General features: G+C 34.1%; 1 long non-coding RNA gene across 1 annotated transcript in view; it reads right to left on the bottom strand.

Moving 5' to 3' along the window:
• Positions 1 to 18,380, bottom strand: part of LOC118613694 — a 391,478-nt gene that overhangs the window by 212,684 nt on the left and 160,414 nt on the right. The window lies entirely within an intron of this gene.

Below are 18,380 nucleotides of genomic sequence, written 5' to 3' on the forward strand. Positions count from 1 at the left end.
GGTAAAAGGTTAAACTCTGAAAGTGTTTCTAGCACATTTGTTCAGTAGATATCCCAGTGGTAAAGGACTTTAAAAGAACTGTTAAACCACAGTTCCAATAATCCCCTACACGTTTCAAGTAATAAAATTTTATATGGTCCAAGAAATGCATATAGTTTATGTCCCATAGTCCCCCATGTCCTGATTTATTTATTTATTTTTAATTTTTTTAGTTCTATAGCTAACAAAGAAAATCTCTTAGACATCAAAAGAGCCTCCATTTTTCTGTATCCTTGTTCAATGAAATGTGACATTACTCAGAAGGCCTACATAGAAGATTTAACTACAGGTATTAACTATACTTACTTTCATTTGCTTACTTCACTCAAACCTGCAAGTATAAACTTTTTTCAGAATGATGGTTTTGCGACCTCATTCTGCATTAGACCAGCAATGCTCAAGGAGAATAAAGGAGAGAAAGAGGACAGATCAGAATCTCCAGGAAGCATGTATACTAGTTTGGCAATGCGTATTCATTACAAGACAATACCATAGCTGGGGGAGGAGAAAATGAATTCTTGTTTTTATAGTAGAAACTACAGAAAGTAAAACCTCATGAAACCCAGGATGATGGGGATTGAGGTTGAGGGAGGAATGAAGAAGAAAAATATGGTGTATATGTAAGAACTTGAGTAACATTTGACCAGACATTCCACCCTGAATTCACAGGCACCATGTCACTGAACAGCATCTTATTTGATGAAATCCTTTTACTCAAGACAAGAGATTTCTTGACCTTAGCTTTAAACTTAAAGGAGTCTAAAGTTTTAGCTTGCGTGCAATAGCAAATTTGTCCAAAACAGCATAAAGCCTAAAATAGTGGCTTTAAAATATATCTTTTGTAAGATTTTTTTCCCCCAACAGCCATATTGATATTTCTAAGAGCCAATAGCTACCAGTTTTAGGCATTGTTCCTATGTTAGTGAGGAACACAAGAACCTAGCTGATGCTAAAATAATTCTATTTACACTCAAATTACAACTACTTCTATTCCTAAGGTAGCCTGAAATCCCCAGGAGCACAGTCTCCTGGGGATTTCATATATACCTGTGTGTGTGTGTGTGTGTGTGTGTGTGTGTATACCTCTTCCTAGAAATGTTCTTAAATTATTTACTATGTACAACAGTTCATGAACTTGAGACGAGATGTGAAGTATATGTGTTTAACCAGAAGAAAGAGGTAAAGATTCTTAGAAGCACAACATCTCATTCCAACATGTAAAGCCATGATCCACAGTACTAACTCATTCCGGGGGTGCCAGGACTGATTTAAAGAAGAGGAACCCTGACGGGCCTCCAGGATTTTCTAGGAAGAACACCTGCATCGAGGTGGACTGTAGCAGTGGCTGACTCAGGCCAAAGCACTTTCATTTCCCCGCTGGCAACTGCCACCTGCCAGTTTCCATCATATTCATGAAGCAAAAAATAAAGATACTTTAAGTGTTAGAAAACAAAAATTAGGCACAAATCCACCAAAGGAAAACCCCATGTATGCACATAAGTAGGTCACAATCATGGTTTTGTATAGGCTTCCATTAACACTGCTCAGTGGTAAAAAATAATTCAAGTTACAAGTAGAAGAGTCATCATACAGAGAAATAATTACTTTATAGATTGAAGAGTTCCACTACCCTTTGCTATTTCAAGGATTCAGAAGAAACCCTCATTATATATGCCCCTTTCTTAATCACGTCTTAAAATATAGTACAAGGTGACAAGAGATGGTTTATGTTAAAGAAGCTGTAAGGAGACTCACTTCGAACACATATGAAAATAAAAACAGAAACTTCTCAGAGGATACCTACTTGTAAAAGTATCCTTCAACATCTAGAATGCACTAAAATATTCAAGAAACCAACTAACGGCAAAATTATTTCATTACGAATATCTTCTACCCAATGGATGAATTATTTATTAAAATTTCCTATGCTGTTTTCTCTCAGTTCTTTTTGCCAAATTTTTCATTAAGGCATGAATATTTCAGTTTGGCTATAAAAACCAAGATTACATTTTACAATATAATTATATTTCCTTGAATGATAAAATTCACTTTTCTTCCCAATGTTCTAGTTTTCCTAACCAAATCTTATATAAGTACTTCCCTCATATTGCTTTCTGACTAGTCTTAAAATGGCTATTTTGTATATATGGAATTTCACTATTTTACCCCCACAGAGGTCTATTGGCAATCCTGTTGTCCACATTTGTATGTTTGTTTACACCTTGACTTTAGAGAGGAAGTCTGGTCACTGGAAATGATGAGGTAAAGATTCCCTCCTCAAAAATTTCTCTATTAAATATATTCTTTTAAAAAAATTCTCTTAATCTAAGAAACCACTTCTTTCAAATTAGACACACACACACACACACACACACACACACACACACATACAGAAAAGCTATTTGAAAGTTTCTTATAAAGTTAAACATACACTTAGTGTGCAATCTAGCCATTTCTTTTAAGAAAAATGGAAACCTGTCCATGCAAAGATCTGTACACCAATGTTCACAGTAGCTTTATTTACAATGGCTGCAAACTGGAAACAACCCAAAAGTTCCTCAACAGGTAAATATCCATACACTAGAATACTACTCATCAATAAAAAATAAAACTACTGATACATGCAACAAATATAGGTAAATTTCCAAAACATTATGCTGAATGAAAGAAACCAGACACAAAAGACTACAGTCGATATGATTCCATTAATGTAATAATCTAGAAAAGGCAAAACCATTGCACCAGAAGGTAGATCATTGGTTGCAGTGGATTGGCAAGAGGCAGGAAGGAACTTTTTTGGGTGATGTAAATGTTCCATATCTTATTTTGGAGTTAGTTACATGACTATATGTACTTATCAAAATTCATTGAACTACACCCTTAAAAATGGGTGCATTTTTTTACATGTAAGTTATAGCTCAATAAAGTTGATTTAAAACAACAAAAATTCAAATGTAACAATTTAGATCAGTGACCCTTGAAATATTTTGTATCATGATATTTAATGAAAGCTCTTGACCTGGTTTCACAAAGTTGAAGAGAAAGACCAGGAAAAAGTTTTGTAGACTCACCAGAGGCATCCAGTCCCTATTTAGTGGCCAGGCTAAAACACCTTTCTCTGGAGGATTAAGTTAAGACAGTTTGATGAACTCTAAGTACTCAGATTGCTTATCTCAATATTTAACCCAAAAATGGTTGGATAGAGGAAAGGGGAGTTTGAGAAATGAGAGGTAATTATTCTGCTTAGCCTGAGGAGAGGCACTGCAGAAAGTATTTTTCAGAATGTTGAAAATAGATATCACCTACTTAGAATTTTCCCAAAACCCCAAGTTTGGCAACTATCACTATTCCATTGAAAATCATCTCATGCACCATCTTTGACACAAATAACCAAGAATTGGAAATGTCTTTGATCCCTATGAGATATAGTGAAATGAAATCTTCCACTGAAAAATGTTAATAGTTTTTCATTTAATTGACATGGAGGGCATTGGGTCAACACTTCCTTTTGTCTTATACCAAAAGATAATTAATCAAGGCTTATTCTTCGTATTATCAAAAGGTCACAAATTATATCACAATCATCTCATAGTAGTAGTATTTCATTTTTAAAAATTAAATACTCTCAGATATGTATTTAATTAGCTATCAACCACTTTTCTGCAAATAATTCTGTATACAATTGTTTTACAAAGAAAGTAGGCTAATTTTGATTCTCCTATTGATTCTCTGTCTTCCTTTGTCATTAATTTTCTAAAATAAAATAATTCCACATGATAAAATTAGTCTTGATATCCCTGATTGCTAAAAGGGAGACTGATTTCTCAATCTCATTTCTATGAATATTACATTTACTATAGTTCAAAAACTTGGTAAGGTCACCTGCCACATTCTATTGCTCAAAAGAAGTGGCAAGAACAAGCCAGATTCAAGCACTGGGAAAATGCGTTCCATCTCTTGATGGAAAGCTGAAACTAATTTGTGGCCACCATAAATAGGAAAAACAGAAATTGTCGTCTAAGAGTTTTAGCTAGTAAAGAAAAATTTGTGCTTCAATAGAAAAGTGTGCATTGTTTATGGGACACTCTCCCAGGCTATCTGATTCTATAGTGGCTATTTTATAACTCTGTAAATTGTAGATAACTAATGGCAATGCAAAATGATTCTTGTCTATAGACATGCAAATAGATTGTTTCCCACAGGTTCTATTGACTCTCTTCCTCCACTGTTGATCAAGGCAGTTTTGCTTCTATTTGTATATGTATTAAAATATTCCTAATCTAAATATGTCTGTTATTTGGATTCTTTTTTTAACATTTTAAAATTTATTTTTAATTATGGTAAAATGTACGCAACATACAAATCTGCCATCTTAACCATTAAGTGTATAGTTCAGTAGTGTTAAGTACATTCACACTGTTGTGAATCACCACTATAAGAATCACCATCTCCAGAAACTCTTTTCATCTTGTAAAACTGAACCTCTGTACCCATTAAACAACTCCCTATTCCTCCCTTTCTCTGATCCAAGCCCCTGGCAACCACGATTTGAGTTTCTGTCTCTATGAATTTTACTACTCTAAATACCTCGTACAAGTGGGCCCACTCACTATTTGCCATTTTGTGACTATCTTCTTTCATAACGTCCTCTAGGTTCATCCATTTTGTAGCATGTGTCATAATCTCCTTCATTTCTAAAGCCGAATAATGTTCTATTGTATGTAAATACCATATTTTGCTTATCCATTCATCCATGGAGAGATATCTTAGCTGCTTCCACCTATTTTGAATAATGCTGTTTTTTTTTTTTTCAATTCTTTTGGGTATACACCCAGAAGAAGGATTGCTAAATATTATGGTAATTTTATTTTTAATTTTTTGAGGACCTACCATTCTGTTTTCCACAACAGCTCCACCATTCTACATCCCCACCGACAGCGCACAATGATTCCAATTCCTCCGCATCCTCACCAACACTTGCTATTTTCTGTTTTTTGTATAGAAGCCATCCTTACGGGTGTGAGAAGTGGTTGGATTCTTCTTTGCTTGTAGTATCTTACTGATTCTCACATTATAGGTTAAATAAAAAAACTTTAATGTTTGTTCACTTTATAGGACAGCTATGTCTTTACTTTAAAAAAAAAAAATCTTTCGACAAGCTGTAAAGTAGGACAAGACAAGCAGTCTAGAATGGGTTTTATAAAAGGGAGAGCTATTGAAGCATGTTTGTTCACTAACAGATATGATGCAATAAAGAAGGAAATTTATGATGCAGGAGGAGGGTACAATAGCAGAAGCACAGGTTCTGAGTACAGAAATAGAACTGGATCTAGACAGATAAAATCATATACAATTTATTCATTGTAATTGGAAGAAAAGGAAAATATTCATGTGTAATGCAAATAGATTTCTTTACTTGGTTGTGGGGGCATATGTAAGCTATCTTTTGAATTTCTCTTTTCATGTTTTAATTTCTGCATAGCTCAAAATGTAGTGCACAGTAACTACTTAGTAAATGTCACCTGAGTGCCTGTTATAAAAATAATCCTACTCTATAAGAGCACAGTAGTAAAGTCCCACCATGTCTAATATAGAAATACTTTAAATATTCAACTAGTTCAAATCATAGGCTTCATTACAGATTCTTAAAATGCTTTTAAATTACCCATGTAAATTATTTTAAAGATATACTCTTCTGAATTTCCCTATACCACCCCCACTTAGCAATCAAAGGTATAAGAGCCATGTAGCAAAGTTGATCTGTCTGCAACATAACACCTCTTTGACAGAAAACAGAAACTAATGAGAGGAAGCTAAATAGGGATATTGTTTACTGGGCTCGAATGACTTTTTGTTGGCAAGCAGGTGAACCCTATCTAAGAGATAGGGAATAAAGAAAAAAATTTTGCTTGATCTTAGATTAGTAGAATACGGGGAATATGATTTTTAAAAAAAGAAAAAACTTAACTGACTCATATTTAGAGCTCACCAGACCTCAGATGTAGAGCTCATGATGTACCTTGAGACTTTAAACACTTAAAGAGCAGGCCTAGGACAAGCACCAAGGCTGAGTGGCAATTGGCATCTGTGGGAGAAGAGAGCTGTGTGTTCATTAGCATAAACAACACATTCCAGGATTCCACACTATGTAACTTCCCACATTGAGCGTCTGACCCAGCTGACCCCAATTCTGAGTTAGCTAGTCAGCATCTGAGATTAAAGAAAAAGTTACATAATGCCAAAGGTAGAAAGGCAAAGCTTAGAAATTTATTTCAATTTAGCTCAATTCGACAAACGTTAATGGAACACCTTACACTCAAAAAACACTGCAACAAAAAGTAGGTATGAAGAACAATAAAATGGATACTCTGCTGCCTCCCTATTTTTGTTTTAATTCTTAACTTTTTCTTAGACTAGAATTTGAACTAAGAAAAAGAACTTGCTTATTATTACTTAATTATATATCATGGAAAAAAACAAGACATGAATTTACCAAACATTTAAATTAAGTATTACGACTAGTTGCAATGGCCTTCTAGCAGTTGTGACCTCAACTACGACAGCTGACGCCTCATCCCAAGGCATGCTCGGGATCACTTTTTGATCCTGGATGGCTAAACGTGAATCTCAGTCTGTCCTAGTCCGCTCCATTTCCTTCAGTTTGCCTTCCCTTTCTTCTTCCAGGCTTACAGGTGTGTGTTTGCCAGAGATTTATGAGTTCCCCCTGCTTTTCTACAATGCTGCATTACTGTGCTTGCTTTGGCAGCCCATATTCTATGATGCTGCATTATTATACTTTTAAGGTTATACTGCCAATTTACATCTCCTATCCCCTGTGTCCCTTTCTTTCTAAACGTGTTAGTTCCTTTTCTGTGGTCTGTCTCTATTCTACATGGTCTCCTTGAAGTTGCAATATCATTCATTTCGCACATTCGACACATTTTCACGGAGCATAGTTGGCTGGCTCTTGAGCTATACCACGCTGCAGATTTTGTCTCACTTTTCCTTGTTGACCCCTCCGGAGTCCTTTTTCACTACCCATCTTACTACTGTATGCTTGGTTCTCTGTTCTTCTACTTCAGGAAATTTTGCGGTTTATCTGGAAAGGACTGAGTTCATGAGAGGTAGGCTGCAGGAAAATCATGTCCCCACAACTCCCAGCAAGTCTCAGATCTGCCTCTGCCTCTGTCTCTCTGTCTCTGTCTCTGTCTGTCTGTCTGTCTGTCTCTCTGTCTCTCTCTCTCTTTCTCTCTGCTTCTTTGTTTTCTTTATGGCCCTAAGGTTCCCAACATTGTAGAAAATGACAATGTAATTTAAAAATCACCCCCACGAACTTCAGAAATCACCCTCTCATCTATTTCTTCCTCCAACACACACCCTGTGAAGTAGTCTCCCCCCACTATCCTAAAGTAGATCATTTCTAGGAAACCTTTTGTAAGCTGAAATGGCATAAAGTGAAGAAGCAATCACCTTAGGACACATCTTATTAACAATGCATAAGATAAATCAAGATAAAGCACAGATATTTACAGACACGGTTCAAAGCTATGGTGGCCCCCTGTCACTGCTCGGGGTGCACGCTGCCTCTGTAACAGCTCGCCACACAAGAAACACCCAATGCTGTTTTCACTTTTCGCCTTTTTTGGTAAAAGCAAAAATGCTCTTCAGATTTCTTTCAGTTAGGGAAAGCAAGTACTGATGTAGGTCTTTCGTAAAAGTGAAATGGTATAAAGCGAACTTTAGAAAGGCAAGGGATACCTGTACTCTTTTATATAGCTAGAGCTAATTACAGAATTTGTGAGGAAAGTTTGGGAGCTTTTACATTTTCTTATAAAAAGCTCAGGATGATTCACATCTTAAGATTGATTTACAAGACCATCAGACTGATTTTAATCGGGATCTCTTATGTTTCCTTCACACCCTGTCACTGTCATAATAATGACTGTTAAAACGCCCCACTCCTAAGACAAAAAGGAAAACGAAGACAAGAGCCAGAGAATTTCAAGTTCCCAAATGAGCAAATATTGCCCATATTTGAGAAAAATTACATTGGGTTGGTTTTAAATGTTTAAGGATTATGCAAATCTCCAGAGGAAAATAAAAGATAACCTTTGACCATAAAAAAGAGATACTCTGCTCATGATGTCATTTGATAGTTACTTGTTAATTTTTAAAGATTAACACCTTCCTCCCTAGTTTATTTTTTTTTTTTAGGAATGACCATAAATGTATTGACCTGTGAATGAATCGATGTCTTAAGCATGACATATTATCATATCAATTATACAATCTAAACAGGTAAAACATTTTAAAAATCATTTTTAATGTCAGAAAAAAATTCTGTTCATGGTTTTGCTCACATTGAAAGTCATCCTTGCTAACAAATATATTTCTTAATTTATGCGTATTTGGCATAGAAAATCTAACTATATAGAAAATTTATAATAACTCATAGTTAACTGGTCATTCTAAGACCTTACCTGTCTTCATTCTATCTCATTGAGTTCTTCAAATTAGATTAAAAACTGGACTGCCTGGGTCAGGTGTCAACTATGAGTCGTCTTCCTCTTATTATGTATTACCATTATAACCCTAAACAGCCACAGTTCACTGAAGTCTGCTGTGCACTGGGTGATTTTAAAAACCAGTGTCATCCCAATAAATTTGATAAAATAATAAAATAAAATAAAATAAAATAAAATAAAATAAAATAAAATAAAATAAAAATAAAGCAGAATTTTAAAAAACACCTCAGAGGTGCCCTTTGATTGATGATTGGATAAAGAAGTGGTGGTACATATATACAATGGAATATTACTGAGCCATAATATTGCCATTTGGGACATCAATGGATCTTGAGATTATCATGCTAAGCAAAAGAAGCCAAACATAAAAAGTTTAGAACTATATGATTTCACTTATCTGTGGGATGTAAAACTGAAAGCAACAAATGAACAAGACAAAAACAAAAAATCATAGACACAACAGTTTAGTGGTTACCAGAAGGAAAGGGGGGAGGGAAGAGGTAGATAAGAGTAAAAGGGGTCAAATATATGGTGATAGAAGGAGATTTGACTCTGGGTGGTGTATTATCAAATTGTATACTTGAAACCTATATAATTTTATTAACTAGTGTCACCCTGATAAATTTTTTAAAAAAGAAACGCTTAGGAAAAAATCTCATTTAATTATCACAATAACCTTACCCAAGTAAGCATTCTTATCCCCTTTCCAAAGAAAACTGAGGCTTAACCCGATTAAGACATTAGCCCAAGGTGTTGTATCTAATAAGTGGTGAATTTGGAATTTGAAATCAGGCATATCTGTTTGCAAATTTGATAAGGCCATGGTGATTATGATGGCAAAATTCTTTTGTTAGTTCTAAACCAACGGCTTACAAGAAATTGATGTGTGTAGGGTGAAAAACTGTGACTTTTATCAAGAATATAAAATTATTGTATAAGTTTTATCTTGATCAGAGAAGCACGAAAAATATGAAATTTCAATAATAAAACATTTTAAAATTTACAAAAATCTTTTCCATTTGAGCCAAATTTAGGAGGACAGGCAACATATTATTATCCTCATTTTACAGAAATGGAAGTTGAAACTCAGAGAGGCAGGTTGTCTTGGCCAATGTCAAACAACTAGGATACAGTGGAATAAAGCCTAGACCCCAAGTCTTTTGAATTCTAGTTATTTTACTATTTCCAATACATTTTAAGGAAGCCCACATTTAAGAATGATGAAAAGAAGCTCTCTAAACGTTGTTCCATGATTTTTTTTTTTTAAAAAAAAAGGAAGGAAGAAAAAAGAAAGAAGAAAGAAGAAAGGAAAGAAGGAAGGAAGGAAGGAAGGAAGGAAGGAAGGAAGGAAGGAAGGAAGGAAGGAAGGAAGAAGGAAAGAAAGAAAGAAAGAAAGAAAGAAAGAAAGAAAGAAAGAAAGAAAGAAAGAAAGAAAGAAAGAAAGAAAGAAAGAAAGAAAAAGAAAAAGCAAGCACTATAAGTTAACTTGAAATATCCACTGAGAGCTTCATTCATTAGGTGGTAGCAATAATCGCTGTTAAAAAAAAAAAAAAAAGTCTGTTCCTGTTCCATAATATATAACAAAATATCACAATGTGACCACAAAAAGTATAATATAAGAGAAAGAAGAATACATAAGTAATGAAAAGGCTAAAAATCATTTACCAGACAAAGAGGCGTAACCTAATTAAAGTTGAATAGGACTATACCGAAGCATTCTCAGAAATCTCTTTGCATATATCAATTTTGTTGTTACAATTTACCTTCTAGAATGATCTAAATATATTCCAAACATTTTTTCTGCTATATATTATGTTTTTATAAGCACCCAGGGCACAGCAGACTTCAATGAATGATGGCAATTTGATGATGATGATAAAACATAAAACTGAAATATATATTGTTGAGTTTTTAAATTTCTAATTCGTTTTTTAAGTTGGCAAAGTAACATAATTTAAAACAAGAGTTATATAATGCACAGTTCAATAGAAAATGGGTAAATAATTGAAATTTACAGTGTAAGGGGAAGATAACCAGTCTTACAAAGAGAATTCACACCTAAAATTAGTGAACTTTGTTTTGTTTTCTGTGGATACTGATTTAAAACCTTACAGCTAGTACTTAATTTCTAGTCATCCTTAGGCCAAACCAATAAATGTAGGGCTAAATAGATTTTACTTATATATTTAGTCATATGTTTCAATACTAGACTATTGGTTAAAAACAAGAAACATAAGAAACACAGAAACAGAATGAAAAGTATAGAGTTCATAAGCCTAATAAAAAGTTAATGGGCAACATTAAAATAAACATAAAAATAGTAATAATTTTCCTAGAGGAAAGAAATGGATTTAATTTGTTCCTGACAAAAAAGAAGCACTTTTAGGGAAGAAAGATATGAGAGTTTCTGGTTGAAAATGAAAAAAAAGAGAGGAAAAAAGACTCTGGTGACCCAAAAATTTTCACTAAAGCTAAAAACATCACAACATGCCTAAGGTAATCAGATCTTCTATAGGTGCTGCTGGAAGTTAACCCAAAGCTGAAGCAGAATCAGCCCAGGAAGGTAAAGAGAAAGAATACACATGGGATATGTTAAAAATAATATTTCAGTATTTTGGTGAAATTCTAAGGGCCAATGGACCCCAGTTTGAGAATCATTATTCCATACAGTAGCTTGGTATAAAAACATAAACTCAAAAATAAAATATTCAGATGAGATATGATGAATTCATTAGACCCTACTTTTGAGTATACTTCATTGGTATCACCCAGTCCCTATTTCCCCACCAACTCTTTTTTGGGTGTTCTAGAAGTCACATAGGCCCCTGTTAAGAAACAATCTGCATTCTACACCAAGATCAGCTCGAGATCTCATTAAGAGCTGCTCATTGACAGGGTTTGTTTTGCTGTATTTGGGGGTTGAATAAAGTGTCAAAGCACTTACTGAAGAGGAGATGGGATGGCTGAGGGAAATTTATTTCAAATAGTTAGCTTAAAGGCTTGCAATTGGGTTGGTTGAGTTCAGAGTTTCTTAAGTGACATTTATATTTCCACTGCCATTTAAGAAAACATTTAAATTATTCATCGTGACTTTATTAAAAATCTGCATTTTAATAAGACACCTAAAATGATAAAAATGAGAACAATTCTACAATTAAGTGTGTGTGTGAGTGAATTACAGTATATCAAGAATCCACCTGTGGCATTTTTATTTCATCAAAAATATTTATTTTTTTCCCAACTCCTGTTTTGGGATATTTTCAGCTTATTTAGTTCTTTCTTTCTTCCTCTGGTTAGGCATACTGATATCTTCTTCTACATCTCTAAATTCCAGCACCTTTATACTTCAATATCACTTTACTTCAAGAACAGTTATAATTTTAACTCAATATTTAGATTTTAATGAGAAGTGGAAGAATATTAGCCCAAGACCTACCATTTGATGCCATCTCATTGTTGACTTCAAGGATGAAGAACCCTGACTGAGGGAGACCACTCTCCAGACCGTGAAAGGGAAATCACACCACCAGCCATCAGTGGGTACCACACAGTCCTTGTCATCTATCCCTAAAGCAGAGTTTTCCACATTGTTCATGATACCATAAGATGAATATGGTTAACTTTAAGTTATTAAATAACAAAGAGATGTTTTTCTTTTCATTTTTTCATACAACTTGTAATTTATTGAAACTTATATGTTGGTCACACATATCTGTAAAATAAATCTATCTCTGTAACCTTTAAAAAAAAAAGCCAATAAATGCAGATTATATATTAAAAGCCCTCATATGTCACCAGCACCCACATAAAAATTTTTAAAAAGTATTTCTGAATGTAACCTATTTTTCTTGAGACTTTTTTTCCAACTTTATTGAGATATAATTGACATATAACATTGCGTAACTTTAAGCTATGCAACATGATTTGATATGTGTATGTATTACAAAATGATTACCACAATAAAGTTAGTTAACACAGCCATATCTCACATACTTACCTTTTTGTATGTATGTGTGAGAATTTTTAACATATACTTTCTTGGCAACTTTTAAATATACAATACAGTATTGTTAACTATAATTATCATACTGTACATTAAGGGGATCTTTTTCTTACCTCTATGAAATTACTTTAGAAGCTCTTTTTTTACTTACAAGTACATGCAAAATACTTTATTAATTTCATTTCACTCAAATAAAGTTATATTTAACTGCCTATAAGTACTAAGTTTATATTAATTCCATAGTTTTGAAGTTTTAAAACATTTGCTCTCATCCCAAATTTGACTTATTTAGGTGCTACAGAAAATTATTAAAAATATAGAATTAAAAATGGCAATGTGATAACTATTATGCCATCTCCCTCTACTGGATAGTATTAAAAAGCTTACTCTAATATATGTGCCTAAAGTTGTGATTACATAGTCAAATGACATGGAAATGTAAATCAATTAAATTAATGTCCTATCCCTAATTTTGCCATAGAAGAAAAATATCACATGACTTACTCACTTTGAAAATTTTGCTGCATAACTACTCTCTTCCAGCTCATGTGAATGTGACATACAAAATAACAATAAATATTTTTATCTGCAAATCACAATATCTGACTATATTTATTCAGTTAAGGTAGAATTTTTTCAAAAATAATTTGGAATATCTAAAACTACTATACCAAAAGAACAGGTATAATTGTTACTTCACAGTCAAGATTTCCAAATTCTTTCTTTAGTCAAATATTTGGAGGAGGAATTTAGGTCCAGGTGTTCAAATACAGCCCTTCATAGATTAAGACGGAGAATTTCTATTTGATTAGTCTGAGAAAGCCTCTATTATTACATAATTCACAGAATACTTCAAACTAGAATTTATTTTCTTATGTGACACAATGTAGAACAAAGGCATGGATTCAATCCCTAAATGGCCTTGAGCAGCAGTCTGACCTTGACAATTTATTTAACCTTTCTCAGGTTTAATCTCCTCATCGAGATAGTCATCATACTTACTGCTTAGGGTCATTTTTAGGAATACCTAATTCAATGTATGAAAAGTATTTATCAAAAAGCCTCATTCAAAGGAAATGCTCAATAAATGTTAGCTATTTTTAAATAGTAATACGAAACATGAATTTAATGAAGTTAGTAATGCCAAGTTTAAATTATGTGAATGAGTCTTGTGAAACCGTTAGTGCATTTACATGCATAATTTCAAGTCAGTCCTTTTTCTATATTTCAAATAAAATTATAGAGATAATAATACAAAATATGCTCCTTGATAACCAAAACTGACATTAACACAGAATCTAAGGCAGTATTAAAAACAGAATAGATCTAGTATGAACTTTTGATATTATTTCATACAATCTCCATGTTTTTCACTTATGAGAAAACTAAAGCCTTGAGAGGTAAAATGACTTCTAACAATAACAGGGCTAGATTCTAGCCACTAGATGTTGTAAGCATGAAGCAAAGGTAAGACCCCAAAAGCTAGTTCGCTACACTTCTCAAAACATCAAACTTTTCCCTGATACCAGTTGCTTTTTGTTTCTTGGTCACTTATTCAATGCATGCAAAAAATACAAAAACAATATATGATGCAAATTATGAAGTCACCAAATATGAATATGAAACTAGTGGGTTTAGTCCCTAGAAGACAGTTACCACAAAAATAAATATCAATGGTTTAAATCATTCAGAGTATGTTATACTGTCTTCAAATAATCTTTATATTATCTCATTTTATTCTTCAATCTATCCTACAAAGTAGAAAGACTATAGCTTATTAGTTGCATTTTAAAGGAGAAATTGAGACTCAGAGAAGTACAATTTCATAGCTAGGGATAGGGGAGACAAAAACAAGGCTTTGGACTCCTGGTCAAGAGTTTTCTTCACTTTTCTTTGCATTGTAATGGTTTTAAGCGACAAAATTGATACCTTCTGTGCAACATTAATAAATAGTAAATGTGTAAAAATAGAGCCATCCAAATCAATGAATATTGGATATATTTAAAATTAAGTGTTCATCGTGAACATACATTATCAAGAATTTGACCTTGGAGAAAAGGTCACAGTCATTGTTAGCTTTATATTAATTTGAAATATAAATTGACAAAATTTTTAATTGCTACAATGTACCCTTCAAAATAAATGAAGTTACAATCAGCTAGGAATAAAAATATTTAAAATGTGTCATTAAATGAAGTACCTGAATATAACCAGTTATTTTTAAGACTCAAAAAAAGGCTTTCATATTTGAATGTAATTTATAAAAGATACCTCATAGGTAAATAAGATTCTGAGTTAAAGTTTTTAAATGACCTTCACTTTCAAATGTCCCTTTAAAGATATCCCACAGTGTTGCTAAGTAGAGTAAAACAAATTCTATTGACTGTACTTTAACACTACGATAGCTTCTATTGATGTAACACATTATCAACTACCCACCCTAGTCAGATAATACCTTTCCCAAGGCACTAGAGCAATAAAGATTTGCCTAAGCATGCTGTCAGGATTGTAAATCCTCTGGAAAAAAAAAAAAAAAAAAGCAGTTTACCGCTTTGCCAAGTGTACTCGGCTAGGATTGGGAGCAAAAAGGGCATCCTAGGTAGAGGGCACCTTAAGGGTGTGGTATTCACATCCATCTCCGTGAGCCCTAAGCAGTAGTAGTACAGCCAGTCTCTAAACCTCTTCCAGGGAGGTGAACAGAGCTGTGCCGGAACTTATTAAAAAGGCAGATGACTTGACAATTGGCAGGAAAGAGCAAGGGTGTGACTGAGCTTATGAGGTCCAGTTAAAGGTTCTAGGGAGCAACTGGCATAATAAAAGAACATGGAGTTTTAAATTTGGACAGATCTGAGTTTGAATTCCTATTCCTCAATTTCTTTACCACCATGACTCTCAACAAGTAAGTTACCCTCCCCATTTAACAGGCATATAACCTTAGAAAGTTGTTCGACCTTTTTATGCCTCAGTTTCTTCATCCATTAAATGAGATAATGCCCCTTAGGGCTGTTGTAAAGCCCTTAGAAGAGTACCTGACATGTGGTAAGCCCTATTTAAGCATTAGCTACTCTTGTTTGTTATTAACTCTCTAAGCCTCGGTTTCCTCATCTGGGCAGTAGGGATAATAGAATGTGCTTTGCAGAGCTGTTTTGAGGATTGTGTGAAAATTCAATACCTACTCTATAAATTATACTGTTACTGTTTGTTGTTACTTTATTGTTGTTTTTCTCCATGCAAGTCAGTTTTTTGTGTTGGACTGTAATACCACATATGTGCATGATAGCTGTTGGGAAAAAAAGAGAGAGAGATAGCTGGATCTTCCTCTAGTTATAGGATGACAGTTTATGAAACAAGTCTGGAATTTAACCCTAATTCATTGTAGGGTTGCCCACGTAGAAAATAATCTCAGACAAAGTAAGTATATCATTGAAATTGAGTTACATTAAAAAGGTCTTTCATACAGGTGATAAAATAGAGCTATAAAATTCAATGTCAAAAACAAGCTCAGATTATTCAGTTTTAAAATTTCCAAGAATAATAAAGGTATTGCATAGAACAGTTCTTGCATATATGTTTTCCATGCTGCCCATAATATTTATTCATTATAGTTTTTCAAAGTTAAGCCTTCAGATAAGACTATAAGACCTTCTTTAGGTTAGACAAAGATCAGTGAAAAGAGACATAGTGTGCAAGCTTTTGGATCATTTTCCTACAAGAAACCAACAACAGCATTACCCATGCTGAAGTAATGATGTATCCTGGGGCAAAAATGAGCGACCAGGACTCGGGGGAGGCAAGTGAAGCACTGATCTTGGATGCTGAAACCTCAGTACTCAAAATAAATAATATATAGTGTAGTGATTTTTAAAAAATCAAAACTAATGCAAAAAATCCATGATGAGCAAAATATCGAAATTTTAAATACAATGAGTGCATTCATTTTCTACAGCTTTTGTAGCTTATGACATCAAACTCGGTTGCTTAAAACGACACACATTTATTATCTTATCGTATAGTTCTCTAGAATAGAAGTCTAAAATGGATCTCACTGGGCTAAAAAAATAAGATGTCAGCACGACTGTGTTCCTTCTGGAGGCTCCATTAACTTGCCTTTTCTAGCTCCTAGGGGCTGCCTACATTCCTTCACGCTTGGCCCCCTTCTTCCGCCTCCAAAGCCAGCAATGAGTTCTTCTCACAGTGCAGTACTCTCACCTGCCTTCCTCTTCCACTTTTAAGGGCCCTTGTGATTACATTGAACCTATCTGGATAATCCAGTATAATCTCCCCATAGCAAAGTCCTTTACTTAATCACATTTGCAAATTCCCTTTTGCTACGTAAGAAAAAAAAAAAAAATCCTCACAAGTTCTAGAGATTGAGTCTTACGTATACTTGGGGGCCATTGTTCTGCTTACCATAAAGAAGGTCCACCCAGCCCTTGTAGGACCCTGCCTCATTCTCCACACCCTAATCTTGGCCCTGCCACATTATTAATTGACAAATTGTAATCATTTCAGTCCTAAATTCTCTGAATTTATAGCATTCTATTCATGATACCCTTATAAAATCTAGAGGTGTCACCGGGCAAAGCTGTTTCAGAAAGTGGCCCAGAAGCATAAAAGTAATCAAAAGGTTAAAAAACAAGCATGATAAATAATTGTTTATATACAAAGGCAAAAGTGTTTCAGTATTTGGAAGCTATTGAAAAGCTAAACCTCATCTCTAAAGCATTAATGCTTTCCTTCCTTTTTGTACTAAAGAGCATATTCTGTTAATCTAAAATTTTTACTTTATTACTTTTATTTTACTTGACTTAATCAAATGTTCTGAAAACATTTGATTTGAAAGTTATGATGATTTGCTTTCAGTTTTTAGCTGAATTAAAGTGCCTATCTTCTGCAGGACCCTGGGTGTTCTAGGATTACTTTCTGCTCATATCAAGTGAGGTGTGGTGGTGCCATTCCTGACAATTCTGAGTACATGGGTGTCATCTCTAGACCTCATGTTGAATTTTCCCATCTGGATTTTATCCAGTGTTTTATGAGTTCCTGAACGCAGGTACTATCTTAATTATCTTTTGGCATAAAATAGATGTCAGGCAATTTTGTAAATGTTATAACACTGAATTTTCAAAATAACCCAAAGAATTAAGTAGCATCGTCTTCTTTAACTATGTCCCGGACAAGCGGAATGACTTGCCTAATGTCACCCAAGATGCAAGTCCATCTCCAGCATGCTCTAAAGCTCCTGCCTTTCCACCCACCCCCACCCCAGTTCACCACTATTGGGGGCATTATTGTGGATATCCAAATACGAGCTTAAATCGAAAAATAGCCCATTGGTTCCAGACCATCTACCTTTCTTTAGAAGATGAAAAATATACTGACCAGGGTACAACACATCTAAAGAGACCCCTTTTTCTCTTTCTCTTTCCCTTTCTCTTTCTTTCTCTTTCTTTCTCTCTTTCTCTCTTTCTCTCTCTCCTCTCTCCTCTCTCTCTATCTTTCACACACATATCTGCTAATAAAAATAATCATTAAAACTTTGTTCAAAAATTGAGTAGTCCAATTCCTGAAGATGTATTAATAACCCTATTTCAGATCAAAGGAACAAAATTTTGCTTGCTATCAAAGCGTTCAGGGAAGCTGAGAGAAGAACATATGCTTCATCAATAGTAACCTTGCCAGTAGGGCCAATTAAATTAAGATGATCTCTTTTCCCCCCAATAGATTTGGTTTCAAATACTTCACACAAGTTGTACCCAGAAAATCTAATGCTAGACTATTTATATTCATTAATCCTAGAGCTTTCTTTTCCA

The sequence above is a fragment of the Rousettus aegyptiacus genome, unplaced genomic scaffold (assembly GCF_014176215.1).
Source record: "Rousettus aegyptiacus isolate mRouAeg1 unplaced genomic scaffold, mRouAeg1.p scaffold_m13_p_2, whole genome shotgun sequence".
NCBI lineage: Eukaryota > Metazoa > Chordata > Mammalia > Chiroptera > Pteropodidae > Rousettus > Rousettus aegyptiacus.